Raw genomic sequence first — 18,331 nt, 5'->3', positions numbered from 1 at the left:
CTGAAGCGTAATAAGAATTTCACAATTTCTTTTGATTAGAAGAGGAAACGTGTTTAAGATGTCCATAATATTTAATTTTATGATACTGTTCGTTCTGTTTTTAAGAGATATATTTTGTAAGGGCTAGGCGTGGGGAATTCTCATATGTTAGTGTTGTACGATCTATTAACCTCCACATTTTTTGATACATCTAGCCCCATTAGCAGTTTTCACTTTAAAAGATAACTCATTTACTCTTTATGGAATGAGCTGTGAGATAATTGTGTAGACTATATTATTGACCTTTAGCAAAGTGTTTTATTGACTGAAATTAGTCTAGAGAAACCCAGACGTCTTATCGACTGAAATTAGTCTAGAAAAACCCAGACGTCTTTGTAAAGTTTTCGTTAAACAAAATTTTAGGTGCCAAATTATACAGCTTTGACTTGGTAGCTTAATTATGTTCGGAGACATTTCGTCAAATTTGGTTATATTTTCAATTCAATTTTATGGCACATTCGGCTGCTGTTTAATTCGTTTTTTTTGAATATGATATACATGGCTTCACCATATACACGTTTCCCCTACCAAATACCCTTTTCAGTCATCGTATCGGCCACGTTATCCTCTCATAACCCCACCTTAGTCACTCTAGCAGCGGTGAGAGTTAATATTTTGTTCTGCACATGGTTATTACTTCGTTCTTTATCTTTACTTTTATGCATGTGTAACTTTTTTTTTTGTTCAATAGGTGTTTAATAGGAATATATTCTATCTTTATGCATGTCTAAAACATGTTTTTTAATTCAGTATGTATTTTATAGGATTATATTATATAAAACATCGGATGCTTTTATCATTAGCAAGGATTGAGAAGTTTTTTATAGAAATATATTATACAAAACATTGAATACTATCATTAGAAAGGATTGAGGTGATTGAGGTGGTGTTTTATAGGAATATTTTATACAAACATTGAAAACTATTATCATTAGAAAGGATTGAGAGGATCTCAAGGTCGGTCTCTAGGATCTATTTAAAGAGGGGCAATTAGAAAGGACTGAGAGGATCTCAAGGAAGGTCTCTAGGATCTATTTAAAGAGGGGCAATTAGAAGATGAAGATGAGAATCATGAGTAAAACATGGTCTCCGGCGAAAAGATTATGATAAATTATAATAAAGATTTGTAAGAAAAATTATAATAAAGATTTGTAAGAAGTGCTGAAGTTAATGATTAAGGTATCGCTAAAATTAAAAACATGGTCTAAGGCTAGTAATCTATCAAAGCATATGATAAATTATAATAAAAGATATGCTTAGCTCTTAACACAAGACATTGCCAAAAGTTGACTATATCTAGAATTTGGAGGCCTTATCTATCTTATCTTGGATTTGTCACAATTTAACATTGTAGTTGTTTTGGGGGCACCTCACAAATTGCCACTATCTACATGACAAACTAGATTCAACTACTATTGTGCCAAGGAGGCCTTAGGCAGCCTATGTATCAAGTGTTTTCTGTAAATAAATATAACATGTACTAGAGACATCATCATCAATGACATTACGAGAAGATTAAGAATAGGCACTACTCATCACTTAGCATATCATTACTAGGTTATGATATATTATGCAAAACATTTGAATACTATCATTAGATGGTGTTTTATAGGAATATTTTATACAAACATTGAAAACTATTATCATTAGAAAGGACTGAGAGGATCTCAAGGAAGGTCTTTTTGAAAAGTATAACTTATGTGATGCACAAATCTAGGATCTATTTAAAGGGGGGCAATTAGAAGAGGAAGATGAGAATCAGGGGTAAAACATGGTCTCAGATGAAAGATTATGATAAATTATAATAAAGATTTGTAAGAAAAATTATAATAAATATTTGTAAGAAGTGCTGAAGTTCTTAACAATTAAGTAGTAATCTATCAAAGCATATGATAAATTATAATAAAAGATGTGCTTAGCTCTTAACACAAGACATCGCCAAAAGTTGACCATAAAGCAAACCAATCTAGCATTTGGAGGCCTTACCTATTTTATCTTGGATTTGTCACAATTTAACATTGTAGTTGTTTTGAGGGGCACCTCACAAAATTGCCACTATCTACATGACAAACTAGATTTAACTACTATTGTGCCAAGGAGGCCTTAGGAAGCCTATGTATCAATGTGTTTTTTGTAAATAAATATAACGTGTATTAAAGACAAAAGCAAGTGTATAATTAGAATCTCTTAACATATATCATCATCACAAGAAGTAATATCATCCTAATGTTTGAAAATGTCATCGACAAAGGAAAGTGTAAGACTACCTCATCCTTAGATATGTCATTATAATGTAAGACTACCTCATTTTGATGAATCAAAGGATTGAAGGAAGGCCACTCAAATATAAAAATACTACATGCTCATGCTCTCACTATCACTAGTCATGGGAAGAGTCTAGGCAACATTAAGTTTATGCAAAAGTGTAGTGTTTCTAAAATAGAAAATAAGTGATAGCCAACTCTACGAAATAGGAAAGATTATAAACATGATGAAGCAACACTAACATAAAGACCTTCCTTGAGATCCTCTCAGACAAGAAAATCAAGTGAAGGATATAAAGACATGAAAATCAAGTGTAGGAACACATCAAATTTGGTAATACATGCATGAGTAAAGGTTTAGGACAATGGATTGTGATAATATATAATATATAATAAATAAAAGAATAAGAATGCATAAACCAAGGTTGGGTTGATGGGAATCAAATAAATAACAAAGAAAATCTGTCTTAACCCTAAAATAGAATAATAAAGCATGATAAAGGATGAATTCAAAAACTATTAAAATTTTCAAGAAATGTAATAATAAAAAGATCTAAAACCCAAGTGTAGAAGGAATAAACACTAAGGAGGAATCTCTTAAGGGTTGTAAGAAAGGTTCACAAAAATGTAACGAAATTATCATACCTTACGTTAATTATTTAGACAAATTAATTAAAAGAATTCAATTAATAAACAAATTAACCTAGATAAAGGACTTGTGGTTGATTATCAGAAATCATTAAAAAAATGTTTAAACAAATGTAAATAACTAGATAAATTAGATGTGTGGATCCTTATAGCTTTGATTTTGCCTCCATTCATATGTAAAAAAAATCATTCACCAAAGTTCTTGGTTTTTTCTCTTATTGTTAACTATGATTGTGCACTATATAGAGGTTCTTGGTTTTTTCTCTCACTACTAACCTATAACTATGATTGTGCACTATATAGGGGCCACTTCTGTAATTGTACACTTGATCAACATTAGTGCTGACCTTAACTTCAAAATCATAAACCTTATCTAATAGAATGCAAATTATTGTAGTCTACTCACTTTGATTTTTGATGTTTGAATTTGCATCAAGAATATGTGATGTTTATAATTTTTTTTTTAAGAATTTGCTAAACAATGAGGCCCACATTATCCTTAGTCAGACCCTTGGTGAATTAGCCTCATTTTAAAAAGAATATTCCAAGATAAAAAGAAAGCATACAATAACCAAGATGATATATTTTAATTATGAGTGAATTCTTTTTTAATCTCCTTTATAATACATTTAAACACTAAAAAATATCAATTGAACACATCTAATACCTCAAACAATAACATATTGATAGAAGGAATTGAACAAGCACATAGAGAGAGACAAAAAAACCCATAGCATTTCTATTTTTTGACATTTTGAATGAAATTGTTTCAATAAATGAATGATAATTTATTTGCAGCGTCGATAAAAATATTTCTATTAAATAGATTTATCATTATTATCTAATACTACTATTAAGGTATATGTTGAGATGCACGCTAATAGGATCAAGTATTTATTGAATTTTGTAACAAAAGCACTTGCAAGATCAAATGACAAACAAAACACCTTCCACAAATGAGTGTTGCACAAATGAACGTTATATTACTCAAAAGCAAAGAATAGAAAATGAATTATAATCGTACAATGAGGTGTTTATAAAGAAAGAAATGAGTTACATTTAGGAAAACTAAAGTACAAGCATGAGGAGTTAAAGAAAAGATCAACTCTAGCTAAATTAGGTGTACAACTAAAGCAACTAGAAGTAAGCACTCCTAAGTGAACTTAAGAAAAAAACAAAAAAAAAAAAGACAAAAAGAAAAAAAGAAAAAAAGTATAATTAGTTGTAAAAAGCCAACTAATAGCTAAATATGCTCTAACAACCCCACTTAAGTGAAACTTAGGGTGAGTAAAAACTTCTAAATGCATGAATGCAGAAATGGGTCCTAACAACAAAAGGATTGATTAGGTACCCATGTACAAACCAAAGAAATCTCTCTAAGTGAGAAAAGGAGAAAAATCACATGGAAAAAAACCCCTCTGCAAAAGCAAGAGATGCAATACATGAAAAAACTTGAACTGCTAAAAAGGAAGGCCTCATATAGACCCCACAAGGACAACATCCTATTGAGCACACCACAAAACTCAGAGGGGGGTGAATTTGTTCAGACGTCAAAATACTTAATTTCTGATCTTTAAACTTCAACAATAATAAATCATGAAAACACAAAACATAACAAACACATGAACATCGAATTTATGAGGAAAACCCTAAGTAGGGAAAAATCATAGTGCAAATCACTCTCACAATATGAAAATAATTTGTTACAATGTTGCATTTGAAACACACTGCCCTTGAGAGGACATAAAAAACTAAGGCACACAACCTTAGGGCACGATTAAAATGACGTAAAACTACGACACACTATCTTAGGGCAAGATATAGAAAGATGTGGTCAAGAGACTCATTGTCTTTTGACAGAGAAAGGAAAAGTTGAATTGAGAAGAACAAGATCTCATGACCATAAAATTGTCCTTGAACCACTATATCAAGAGACCAATATCATGACAAACACATATGACTTCGAACACTATATTTGATCACTATCATACTCAATATATCATCATCAATGTTCTTCACAACAAACTTTCACACATCTCCAACACCAAATTTACTTACAAATAATTCACATCCACTTGTCAATTCATACACATCCCATGCCCTCACTCACACATCTATACTCCTTTATATACAAGATTAATCATTACAACCCTTGATAAGGTCAAACACACATAGAATAATAAATACTACATAAATTCGACCACCCAAATATTAAATATCCATTTTGGTCCTCTCCTAGAGATACTCAAATACATCACAACACATCCTTTCCAAATGATTCTAATGAACCACACATGCTAACACATCCTCTAAGGTCGACATCAAATGAAATGTGTAGATAAATATTAAAGCATGTTAAGTAGTCGACCAAAAACTATCCTCCAATGCAAATTGCACAATGCAGATCTCCACATGCCATGGTGAGACCCAAAAAACTAATCAAACTCATTCTCCAAAGCAAACCCAGACCAAAAGAATATGATCTAAGTAAGATACACCACCATAGTCAACTGGAAAACAGATCAGCTGACAACAATGAACTCTAAACATCATAGCTACAATTTCCAATCAAATCATCACCCAAAAACTGAATATCCTCTAAATTGCAACACTTGAATCCACATATTCAAAATCCATCAAGCATTGCTCAAACTAGTTCCGACAAACAACCTCATTGTCAGAAACAACAATAACCAACTCTATTGTTTGAGAAATAGAGGACTTGCAAGATAGTGCAACATACACGGATCATAAACATTATATCCAAAATTGCACTCCATAATCTTCACATACCAGAGGAATGCAAATAATTCTTCCACCGAGGTATTAAAAGCTCTTTCCTATATAGGTATTGTTTCCTGCATATTGAAATTTCTACTACACCAACCTTTCAAAAACACTTCAACATCTTCACTAGACCACGCAGCAATACCAAAACACTCACTTCTATACCATCTGCAACACATAGTGACATCAATGAAACACAAGACAAATAGACATCAATGACAACACAACACAACAACTTAAGTTCCAATACTCTCCCCCTTTGTCATTGATGGCAACACCACCAACAATAAAGAGTACATACAAAGACAAAGGGCACTCTATCTCTCTCCTAATCTCCCTTTGACATCAAAGACAAAGGGCACTCTACTGAACTCTCTCTCTTACTGATAAACTCTGATAACTGCAATACTCACTACTCCCCTTAAGAGAAGCCACCGCATCAATCTAGTAGAAAAAGATGAACTTTAGATACCCCCCTGGATAGATGCACCATCTGAATGCATCTAATTTAAAAAAAGGAGAGGCAATGACCCCCAACTTCTATTGAAGATACTCAAAAGTATCTTTTGCCAACACCTTAGTAAAGATATCTGCAATTTGTTCCTTAGTAAGTACATACTCCAATCTGACTTCATAATACCAAATTGTATTACATTTGGTCCTTGAATGCATTACAAGATTCTTTGAAATGTTAATAGCACTTGTAATATCACAAAAATAGGAATTGCTTCATCATACACTATATTGATATCTTATAGAGTTTGTTTCATCCATATGACCTGAGTGCAACAAGATGCTACTGCAATGTAATTTGCCTCTGCAATAGATATTGATACCGAGTCTTATTTCATACTCAACCAAGAGACTAATCTGTCTCCCCAGAAAAATGTACCACCACTTGTACTTCTTTCATCTGCACATGTAACCCAATTAGCATTTGTATATGCTTTCAATGTGAAATCATCATCCTTCTTATACCATTACCTATAGTCCATAGTCCCTTTCAATACCTGAATATCCTCTTCACTGCTTGATCATGTGATTGTGTAGAACTAGCTTGATATCTAGCCACCAAACAAACAACCTGCATAATATATGGTCTTGAAGTTGTCAAATATAATAATCCTCAAATTATAGATCTATACCTTTTCTGGTCAACATCTGGAGATCCATCATCCTTGTTTAATTTACAACCGATAGTCATAGGGGTTGCATTTGGTTTAGAATTCTCTATCTCAAAATTCTTTAACATCTCCTTGATATACTTGGCTTGAGAAATAAAAATGTCCTTTTCTAATTGGGTAACTTGAAGACCAAAGAAAAATGATAGATCACCTATCATAAACATCTCAAATTCCTTTTACATCTCTTCTGCAAACTTCCTACACACATTATCATCTCCTCCAAATATGGTATCATCAACATACATAACAATAATCAAAAGTCTGTCACTTTCAATTTTAAAGTAAAGATTACTATCTGTAGTACCTTTTCTAAAATTCCATTGCAACAAATACCTATACAACCCTACCTAAAGCTTTAGGAGCTTGCTTGAATCCATACAATGCCTTCTTCAATATGCAAACTATATCAGGATCTTTTGATAGCTCAAGCCCATCCGGTTGTTCAATGTATACTTATTCCTCAAGTTCTTCATTAAAGAAAGATGATTTGACATCAATCTGATATACCTTAAAGTTCTTATGAGCTGCAAATGCAAGGAACATTCTTATAGTTTCCACTCTTTCTATTAGAGAAATTATCCCCTCAAAATCTATGCCTTCAACTTGTGAATAATCTTTGTAGACCAATCTTGCCTTGTTTCTAGTGACTTTTCCATCGTCATTCATCTTGTTTTGGAACACCCACTTGGTTCCTATCACATTTTTGTCCACCAGTCTGGGTACTAGTTCCCATGTCTGATTATTTTCTTTCTAACTTAGCTCTTCTTCAATTGCTTTTATCCATTTCTCATCTTTATTGGCTTGCACACAAGTCTTTGGCTCAAGTTGAGATAGGAAACAATAATTCACTTGTTCATTGGATCCTGCAAGTCTTCTTCTTGTCTGAACACCTTTGGTCTTGTCTCTAATGATATGATATTTTGAGTGGTTCTTTTGCACATACTTTTTTGGTGTTTTAGGAGCTTGTTCATGTTCTTCTATATTAGTATTTTCCTCTTTCAGATCAACTTTCTTTTCTGTATCAACTAGTATAAACACTATCTCAATCTCAGGTTTAGATGTAATCTTAGTCCAATTCCATTCTTTTAAAACTTTTACATTTGTACTTTCCATAATCTTCTTCAACCTCTTATTGTAACATTGGTAAGCCTTTCTATTTGTAGAATATCCAAAAAATATTCCTTCATATGTTCTTGCATCAAACTTTCCTAGATCTTCTTCATCTCTCTTTATGTAGCACTTGCTTCCAAATATTTTAAAGTACTTAACTGTAGGAGGTTTTCCATTCCAAAGTTCATAAGGTGTTTTTGTGTGACTCACTCTGATCTATACCCTGTTAACAAGATAAGCAACAATATGCACAACTTCTTTCCAGTACACATTAGGTATGTTATCATTTTTTTACATAGTTATAGCCATCTCAACAATAAACCTATTTTTCCTTTCATCTACACCATTCTGCCGAGGAGTCTTCGAAGCAAAAAATGCCTTCTAATATCGCGTTCTTCACAAAAATTATCGAATTCATTTGGTATAAACTCCTTTATCAAACCTCAAACATTTGATTCTACCATTTATTTGATTATGAACCATTGACTTGAATACTTTAAATCTATCTAATGCTTTATAATTTCCTCTCAAGAAAGTAACCCATGCCATTCTAGAGTAATCATCTATTAGTAACATAAAATACCTTTCTCCTCTTAGTTCTCTTGTCACACAGATTTGTATAAGTCAACTCCAACGAATGTGAAGTAGCATACTCCTTATTTTTGAATCTCCTCTTTGTTTTCTTTCCCAACTGACATTCCCTACACACAGTATCCGCAGGTTTGATAATTATGGGTAAATCTTTCACAACATGATTAGAGATAATCTTCACCATATTATATAAGTTGATTTGTTCCAATCCTTTGTGCCACAACCAACATTCACTGCTTTGTGCCAACAAACAACTAGATTCACTGTTATCATTCACATAGTAAACATTTCCGTTAGTTCTAAAACCTTCTGCAGCTAGTCTTTCAGACTCTGGTTTCCTAATTTCACATCTGGTCCCATGAAATATGACCTTATAGATTTTATTACACATCTGTCTCACACTCAACATATTACGTCTGAGACCTTTAACATAATAAACATCATCAATTTTATGCTTACCATCAATATAGATGCTTCCTTTTCCACAAATAGGTGCAACTTCCTCTCTTGCAAACTTAACTGATACACCATCATACTTCTCAAGGTTAATAAACCTACCTCTATCACTAGTCATATGATTTGAACATCCAGAGTCAATGATCCATGCTCTTGGTTTCACTTTTGCATGCATTGCAGTCTTCACACTCACTGGTTTCTCATTGTTCTTCACATCTTTTGGACTTCTAGATTGCTCATTATTCTTTGCTTCTATAGCCTGGAACAAGGATTCTTCATTTGATTCTTCACCATCTTCTTCTTCGGATGAGTAGGCCTTTGTAGAACAAAAAAATTTCTTTTGCTTATCTCTATCATCTCTTCTCTTATTTGTGTCATTCCCTATGTAGTTCTCCTTTCATTTGTAATGACCCCCCACAACAAAAAAACACAAACTCTAGTGCAATTGGGATGATGACAAAGATTAAAATTAAGAAATCACTTCATCTAAAAATACTAAGAACCTAATATTTTTTTAGAAAATATACTTGAAGATTTGAATAAAGGATTCTGAGAGGTTTTCGACAATATGTGGAAGTAAAAAAATGGAGTCTGTATGCTTATGTAATGGCCTAAAAAGTGAAAAACCAAGTATAACTTTGGAGGCCTATAGCAGAATTAGATAAAACCACCAGAACGAGCAGATTAGTGCTAGAACTAGTTTTTTGACGATATGCAAAAGTTAAAAAACAAATGCCATATGTGCAATTTATGGCCAAAAAACCAAACGTAGGTATTTAGGGATTGGAGAGGCAAATAGGGTAAAATTGGTAAACTTTTGATGTCAACAAAATTTTCCTTGTCACTAGAAAAAATTAGCCCTGCTGAAAAAAATCAGTTTGCCAAAATAATATTCTCCTACCTAGAATATTCTGTCCAAGATTTTATTGAAATTCTCCTACTAAAGATAGAGGACTAAATATAGAGGGCTTTACTAATTTTAGCAAATTGTTGTTTTTAGGTCCCACCAAAAATTAAAAAAGATAATGATGATGTTACCTACACAATACTTTGTACCCATGATTTGACTTATGCTTTATTTTTTAAAAAAGCTTTGAATTTGCCAATTTAAACACACCCCTTGTTTTAAATTGTGAATTTTTTAATAAAATTTGTAAAATTTTTAAAAAGAAAAGGGGCTAAGGAGAATATGATCAGACTTGCACATGTATTGCAAGGGGTGGTTTGGGTCTGTACGACATATGGATCCATATAGTATAGTATGAATTTTTGTACCACCAAATTTTTTTCCATGACCTTCGATTTCAACGATTTGATAGGCAATTTTAGGATTCTTGGTCCTTCTAAGCACGATGCTGACATCCATTTTGCCTCAAATTGACCAATTTTTTTAGCTGCCTGCAAAACTCACCTCAAAAAATGTGCCATCAGCTAATTTGACCCCAAAGTTCAACTGCTCGGATTTTGACAAAACGATAATCAATCTTATGGTTTTTTGATGTTGTAGACACAATGGTGTGGCCTATTTTTCTCCAAAGCTGATAAAATTTTTGCCCACCTCCAAATCCACAAAAATTCAAATCTACATGATCCTACAATGCTTCTGAGTAAGAAAACCCTCAAGGCTTGAGAAATGGCTTGTCGAATTCACACTCTGATACTATGTTGAATTTCACAGTACAAGAATTTACTAGATTAAATGGAAAACGAAACAATTTCCACAAATGAGAGTTGCACAAATGAATGCTATATTACTCAAAAGCAAAGAATACCGAATGAATTACAATTGTACAATGAGGTACATATAAAGAAAACACTGAGCTAAATTTAGGAGCACTAAAGTGCAAGCATGAAGAGCTAAAAAAACCTCAATTCTAGGTAAACTAGATGCACAAAAAGCTAAACTTGGTGCACAACAAAAGCAACTAGAAGCAAGAACTCCCAAGTGAACTTAAGCAAAAAAGCATAACTAGCTATAGAAAAGCATCTAATAGCTAAAAATGGTCTAACATTTGGGAAGACAAACTAATGTAGGAGTATCCAAAGGGAGATGTCCATAATCTTGCATCACATTTAGATTTAACGAATTTCCTATTTAGTTAATAAACTATTATTTTTTGCTTTTCCTTGACAAGTTTAATTTTTTGTTATTGTTTTTAAAAATCTTCAAAAAATGTATGAATATGAGTGTGACCTGAAAGTGAATAAGAAATAAGAGCGTATGTTTTAAAGACACATCTTTAGAGAACTTTATATATATATATTTTTTTTGCAAGCATTCCCTTATTGTAAGCTCAGAGAATTCGCAAGGCACCATTTGTCAAGCAGCAAGAGAATTGATTAGAAGTAAAAATAATTGCCAATGACTTGGGATTCAACACCTCTAGGTAAAAATGAAAAGAGAGGGGCAACACTAGATAAAACAAATAATGTGTGGTATTTTGGGAAGAGGCGTAGAAGAGGAGATGACAAAGAATAAATGGAAGATGAAAAGGGAAGAGGCATTGCGTAGGAGAAAAAGAAGACAAAAGTAGAGATAGAGTGGTGCATTGTAAAGTTAAAGAATAGAAAGGGATAAAAATGTGCACAAATATAAACAAGAGAATAGAGGCCGCATGAAGGACATAAGAGGAAGTCATGTGAAGGAGACAAGAAGAAGCTACGCGAATCAAAAGAGAGGGAAAGGTCATGCAAGGGAATAAGGAAGGATAATAAATGGAAATAAAAAAAAGAGAACACAAAATATTGAAGGGTGCACACAAAGGATAGGTAGCACATCGGAAAGAGAAATAAAACCAGTGAATATGTATATAATGGAAGTTATAGATTTCTCTGTGTAAATGTTTCGCCATTAAAATTTTGATAATATTATGTTAGTTAATAGATTTGTCCTGTCTTAATTTTATGATGATTGATTCGTGCTACTCTTATTTGTTGAAAGACAAATTGAACCAACAATTGGGTAAATTTATTAATAATTTACCCTCTGCATAAGGTGCAGCTTCCCATATGATATTCAATGATTTTTTTTTTTAACATACACAATTCTAACTTCACTTTTAACCAAAAAGTGAGTAAAGGCATTCCCATTCATAAGTCAACACCACATAAATGCTACGAAGATAAATATTACATATGTAAACTCATAGACTTACAACCAAAATAGCTTCACTTCTCAGAAAATTTCCTCTTAACATGGATCTGATCGAGTCTCGCTCATGTCTCACAGGACAAGGGGGATCATAACATGTATGCAAAATTAACAATAGAACTACTTATTAAATTCATTCACAAACTTATGAAAGTGGAATAACCAAAGAAGCAACAAATGCTGCATAAATGAATATATCTCAACAGAGATTTTCTGTTCACGTTGAAACACACAGATTTGAAAGCTGCGGAATACGTAGCATTCTATTCACTGATAAAAAGTCTTCCTTGAAAATTCAACACATTCATAAGAAATAAAGTCTTCTAATCTATATCACCACCAAAATTTCTCCAACCTTATCAAAGTGAAGTAAATCAATTTTTACAGCCACAACCTGGCTAACAGTTCATACGGGAAACACGGAAAACAAACCATTTTCACCCCGCGAATCCAGAGAAAACCACTATTTAAACAGAAAAATCAATCTGCTTTCACAGCTAACAATTGAAAAGACACATCACAACATAGAACATTCCAAAGCAATTTTGATAACTGCTTTCTTCTTCCAATCCGCGTAAGCAACGACAAAGTGCTGAATGATTGTGCTATGTAGTAGCCCCACGTGTTGCATTCTTTGCTTCCATACTTCCTTCTCGCGGTGTATTTGCACTACTTTATCTGAATGCTCATCTAGGTTCTGAATGCACAAGAAAAGAAGGGATTCTATTTTAGACATGAGGCTCAAGTCATTTGAAACCAAGCCCTTGGCTTCTTTGATGTGGTTGATTTTCTCTTCTAACGACCTTGTTATGACCTCAACTGTTTCTAGAGTTTTTCCATCATCTTTTAAACACTTCAAACCAACGCAACGAAGCTCATTGTGCATGGAAGATACCGATTTTGCAAGCTGATTCACTAATTTTGCAGATTCTTCATACGCCTATCTCACCAACACATTTCTCCATTCTACACTTCGTTGGCATACGTATCGAATATTTTTATCCAAGGGAGGAATTGGCTTCTCTGAAAAGAACTTCATTACACCATAATTCTATATTTCTCTCATCCGAGTTACCCTTTTCACTCCCTCAACTTCTTCATTCTTCCATTTGACAATTTCATTCTCCAATTCCTTTGTTACCGTGTTTACATCATCATGAACCTTACTCAGGTCCACAAAATATTTCCCTCCTACTTTTTGAATCTCGTCTAGCCAGTCCACAACAACGTCTGTCATTAATCTGCATTTTTGAATTTGCTCAATTGTTTTTTGATTGATAGGGGACTTAGGGTCAAAAGATGTAGGAGTCTGAGAATTGGGCTGCGGATTAGGATTATTGATGGCCTCAATGTATTCTGCCATGCTTCTCATTATCTCTTTAATTTCAGACTTATCTTTTTCATCCTTCTAGGATCTTTTCAACATCTTCTTGGTCGAAACTTCCAAATGTAATGCATCTATTGTGTGAGTTCCTGCTCCTAAGTTCACTTTTCCACTGTGAAATCTTTACTTGTCGGATCAACCATTGTTTCATCAGTTTTTGGGCGAGAAATCTCCGTAGTCCAATTACCTGTATCTTTCTCAAAATCAATTTTTGATATAGTGTTTAGCCTTTTGGATTTGGAAACCTTTCCCAGACATTTACTAACCATATCCTCTACCGGGATAGATACTTGAATAATGTTCCTTTTCTTACTAGTTAATGTGTTCTCCAACCATGTTGGCCCTGGGGTTGTGAGAGATTTGTCTGAACCAGTCTCTTCCTCCTTTTGATCCCTCACTACTAAGGTAGTGACCACATTCAGGGCTTCGCCTACCTGTTGACTGTCACCCTCATCATCTAAATCCTGTCCTCCCATATTTGGATTTGAAAAAGAAATATCCATGTCGGGTGCGGTCTCAAGATCAACTATTGTATCAGCAGGGGATGATTTTCTTCTGCTCTTAGTTCTAGAATGAGTGATTCTACCTATTGTTAAATCCTCTTTGCTCTATACTCTTTTTATTACCCACTCACCCCTCTCCTTTTTCCTGGAAGGACCTGCACAAGATGGAACAAGGGGATTAGAAACCAGGGATTTAGTGGGAGAGGTTGAAATTTTTGTTGAACTTCTGCTCAGTCTCTGTTCTCTAAGCCACTTTTCTATTCTTCGGATAATCGAGAACATCCTAGTTTGAATATGCTCCTCTTCATTCTTTCCCCAATCTATTTATGAAATTACCCCCTTCTGCCTATCATCAACAAACTGGGAATCAAGAAAATCACTTTCATCATCAACAATATTTGCAGTATTCATCATCAGACCATAATTCCTAATCTGTTGTACTGAGAGTCTTAAGTGATCTCTTCTTAGAACCTCATATTCATCCATGCAATCCACCCAAAAGTCTTATAGGTTTGGTATATGTTGAAAATCCTTCCTAAGTGTAAGGTGGGCTGCTGCAAACCCCTTAGCATCAAAATCTATTCTGGGAGTATACAACTAAAAGTTGAGCTTCTTGAACTCCAATTCTAAATTCAGGGCATCCGAGACATTATTACAGGTGTAATAAGTCAACTCAATGGGGAAAGAAACTCTTGTCTGGTGCTTCACCTTGTATTTATTATCTATATGAGCAAGTTGCCTACACACTTCAATTAAAACTTGCTTGTCAAAGACATATCTTGGCAACTTATATGGTTCACCTTCAAAACCACCAACCCTCAAATAAGTGAATCTGGAGAACTGAATATAGAAGCTCCCATATGTGCTTACAAACTGCATGGCTTCCTCGGTCAATATTTTATGGATATCCCCTTTCAACTCAAACACCAGTCTCCCAAAGAAAACATCATGAAGCTTGTGATAATTCTCAGTGGCTCTGTTCTATTGCAAATGCGGGCGATGGTCATATATCCTCATGTCATTTCGCCAATTTTCATGATATAAGCCAACCCATTGGTGAGTGCAAACTAAACAGTATATGAGGTAAGATGACATATAGAAATTTTTGTTACCAACACAACTTAAATTCTCATGCATCCTTTCAGCAATTAATTCCGCCTAATCTATGTATCTCCCATCATCTAAAATAACTTGAACAAAGAAGTACATCCAATCTTCCCAAAAGAAGGCCATCTGATTCCCTCTAACCCTATGAAGCAAAATGACAATATCCCATACATCTCTAATCAAATGTTCCCTGGTTAATAGTCTAGGTAAATGAGAGCCACCCTTTTGAATCTTCAATAACCAGTTCCAGGCAATAACACTTCAATACATTGTCTTCTTTTTGGAAAACAACCCCTGTGACTTAGACATTGTCCAGTCTTCATACCGTTCTTTCTTAGGAATCTTCATGACTGCAGCAATGGTTTCCTGATTCACTTTCAACAGAACTTCACCATTTGCGGTTTGGATGCTCCTTTGAACAGGGTCATAGTGGTTCATACATTCTTGGACTAATTTTGGATAGGGAACGACTAGTGGAAAACCTGTCATTTCTATTAACCCATTATCAATTATTTTCTATAGGAGACAGGACTTTGTAGAATCCCGCACTCTCTCATGAAATTCCTCTAAATCTACCGACAGGAGGAAAGTATCACCTAAATCTGGGTGTGAACAAACTAGCCCTGAGTTTTGGTCAATTTAAGGCAATGTCGGTTTCATCTTGGGTTTCTACACAGGACTTAGAGGTAAATAAAAAACTTTGCAAGAAAAAAAATTAATAGAGCTCCAAAATACATGGAATGACGAGGATGAGGGGAAAAAGAACAAAACTCACCTTGAAAGAGGATTTTGGACTACAAAAATAGAGGTCAAGTCACCATGCGTAGCATCCAACACTTGCTTAATTATGAAATGGGCAACTAAGAGAAATGATTTAAAAAAAAACTCAAGTAAGGGCAAGATAATTGCTCACATGATTCATTCAGGATTAATTGACTACTTATCCATGCCTTCTTACTCTGAAAAGACCATTTCTTGACATCTCATTATTTTTTCGGCTTATTCCTTCCTCTTCATGATTACCATGCAATATAGTACACCTCACGACTTATTATCTCGAGTTCTCTTTAAATTTAGAATATTCTTTTTTCAAAACACCCGCCAACATGATGCTTTCCTTTTCCGCTTAAAGCTGCATTCATCCGATGTTGAACCTCGAACCATGAACTTCAATGGTGGTTCGAGGGTTCAACTTCAACAAAACCAAAATGGTCTACCGAGGAACTAGTATAAAAATATACAACTGACCTTGCTAAAGATAAGACTTCGGACCAAATTCCACTCTCACACATATTGAACCTTGAACCTTGAACTTTCTTCAAAGATGATTCAAAGGTTCAAGTTCAAAGATGCACCCGATAAAACGTTACTAAAGATATGACCATAGAGTGACAAGACCGCTTGAACCTGAACTTTGTACCTTGGATGAGTTCAACAGAAAGGTTCAAGTTCAAAGAATTTATGACTCAACATATAACTAAACTTTACACAAGGCTTCACTCTAAGGAACACTGCCAAGAATTGTTCAACTTAACAATTGAGAATTAAGGGAGGGTAACATACTAAAAATAATTTATTTACAAATCCTTATTTTGGTGTGCCACAAATTATTTAAATTTGATGTTTGGAGCAACAAATTTGATGTTCTAATTGTTGCAAATTTTATTGGTTTGGCAAGACACATGAAATTTGAATTACATTAATTGGTATTAGAGTCAGATTATGAATATAGTGTTGAAAAAAACCCTAAGAGTTAGTGTTGTGGGTGAATGAGAAGAGAAGAAGACCTAAGATTAAAGAGTGTATTGAACATGGCATACAAAGGGTGTGGCCACAGAGGTAGGGTACGTAGAGGTATGGATCTAAAACTTGCAAAAGTATTGAGAGATATTACAAGTTGATAGATACAATGGAGACGACCCACAGAAGAGGAGTTCACATAGAGGATACAAGTGATGATAAAAAAGAACAAACCTTTGAAGGGGGTGATGAAGTGAATCAACTAGGGATCAATCAAGGAGAAGAGAGATTTTTAAGAGCAATAACAAGGATTAATTCTAGATCTTGATATGATCCCCTAAATTATAAAGGAAGTCTAAACACATATGAACTACATGATTGGAACTTTGAAATGGAGAAATATTTTGATTGTGATAATACTAAAGAAGATGAAAAGGTCAAATACGCATGCACCAAATTGAAGTGTCATGCATCCATATGGTGGGATCATTTACATACAAATAGACAATATATAGGAAAGAGAAGTAAATATTGGGATTGAATGGTGATGGAAATATTTTTTTGTTGTTGGTAAATTATCACATAACTCTGTTAAGAAAAAAATAAAATTTGAAGCGAAGAGAGACTAGTGTTGAAGAATATATTGAAGACTTCTACGAATTAAGAATAAGACCTAGCCATGTAGAAGATGATGTTGAACAAGTTTCAAGGTGTTTGAATGGTTACACATATATAGTCAAGATGAAATGAGTTTGAACAATGTGCATAATGTAGAGGAAGCATACCAATATTCCTTAAAGGTAGAAGAAACATTGAACACAAAGAAACAAAATAGCTCCCAAGATAGAGTTAGGTTTTCACATGGAAGAGAATAGTCTAGCAATGTTAGAGGTTACCAAAATGAGAAAGGGGAAGAAAGCACATGTCATGCAAGCATGTTAGAAGGCAAAGTAAGAGGAGACTTTTCTATAGGAGGAAGAATTATTCTTGTGGTAGAGGTAGAGGAAAAGGATCCAATGGTACATGTTTCTAATGTGGAGAAGCAAGATATTGTACATTTGAATATTCAAAAATTTAATTATACAGTGGAAAATGAAAAGAAGCAAAAGTTCATGTAGCACATGTTTAAAATGAAAAGAAACAAGAGTTCATGTAGCACAAGGTAAAAATTGAATTGAGACTTTACCAAGGCATGTGGAGAGGATCCTAAAGCTGGAGTCATCAATGTTGCAAAGAATTTTGATAAATCCAATTAAGGAGAAACCAAAACGAATTCAAAGAAGCAATTTATTTTGAACAAGGTGCAAGGTAAGTGGGAAATGCTACAAATTCATTATGGACAGTGATAACATCAATAATAAAATATG

This window comes from Cryptomeria japonica, chromosome 4, assembly GCF_030272615.1.
Source record: "Cryptomeria japonica chromosome 4, Sugi_1.0, whole genome shotgun sequence".
Classification (NCBI taxonomy): Eukaryota; Viridiplantae; Streptophyta; class Pinopsida; order Cupressales; family Cupressaceae; genus Cryptomeria; species Cryptomeria japonica.
This window is presented reverse-complemented; position numbering follows the sequence as displayed.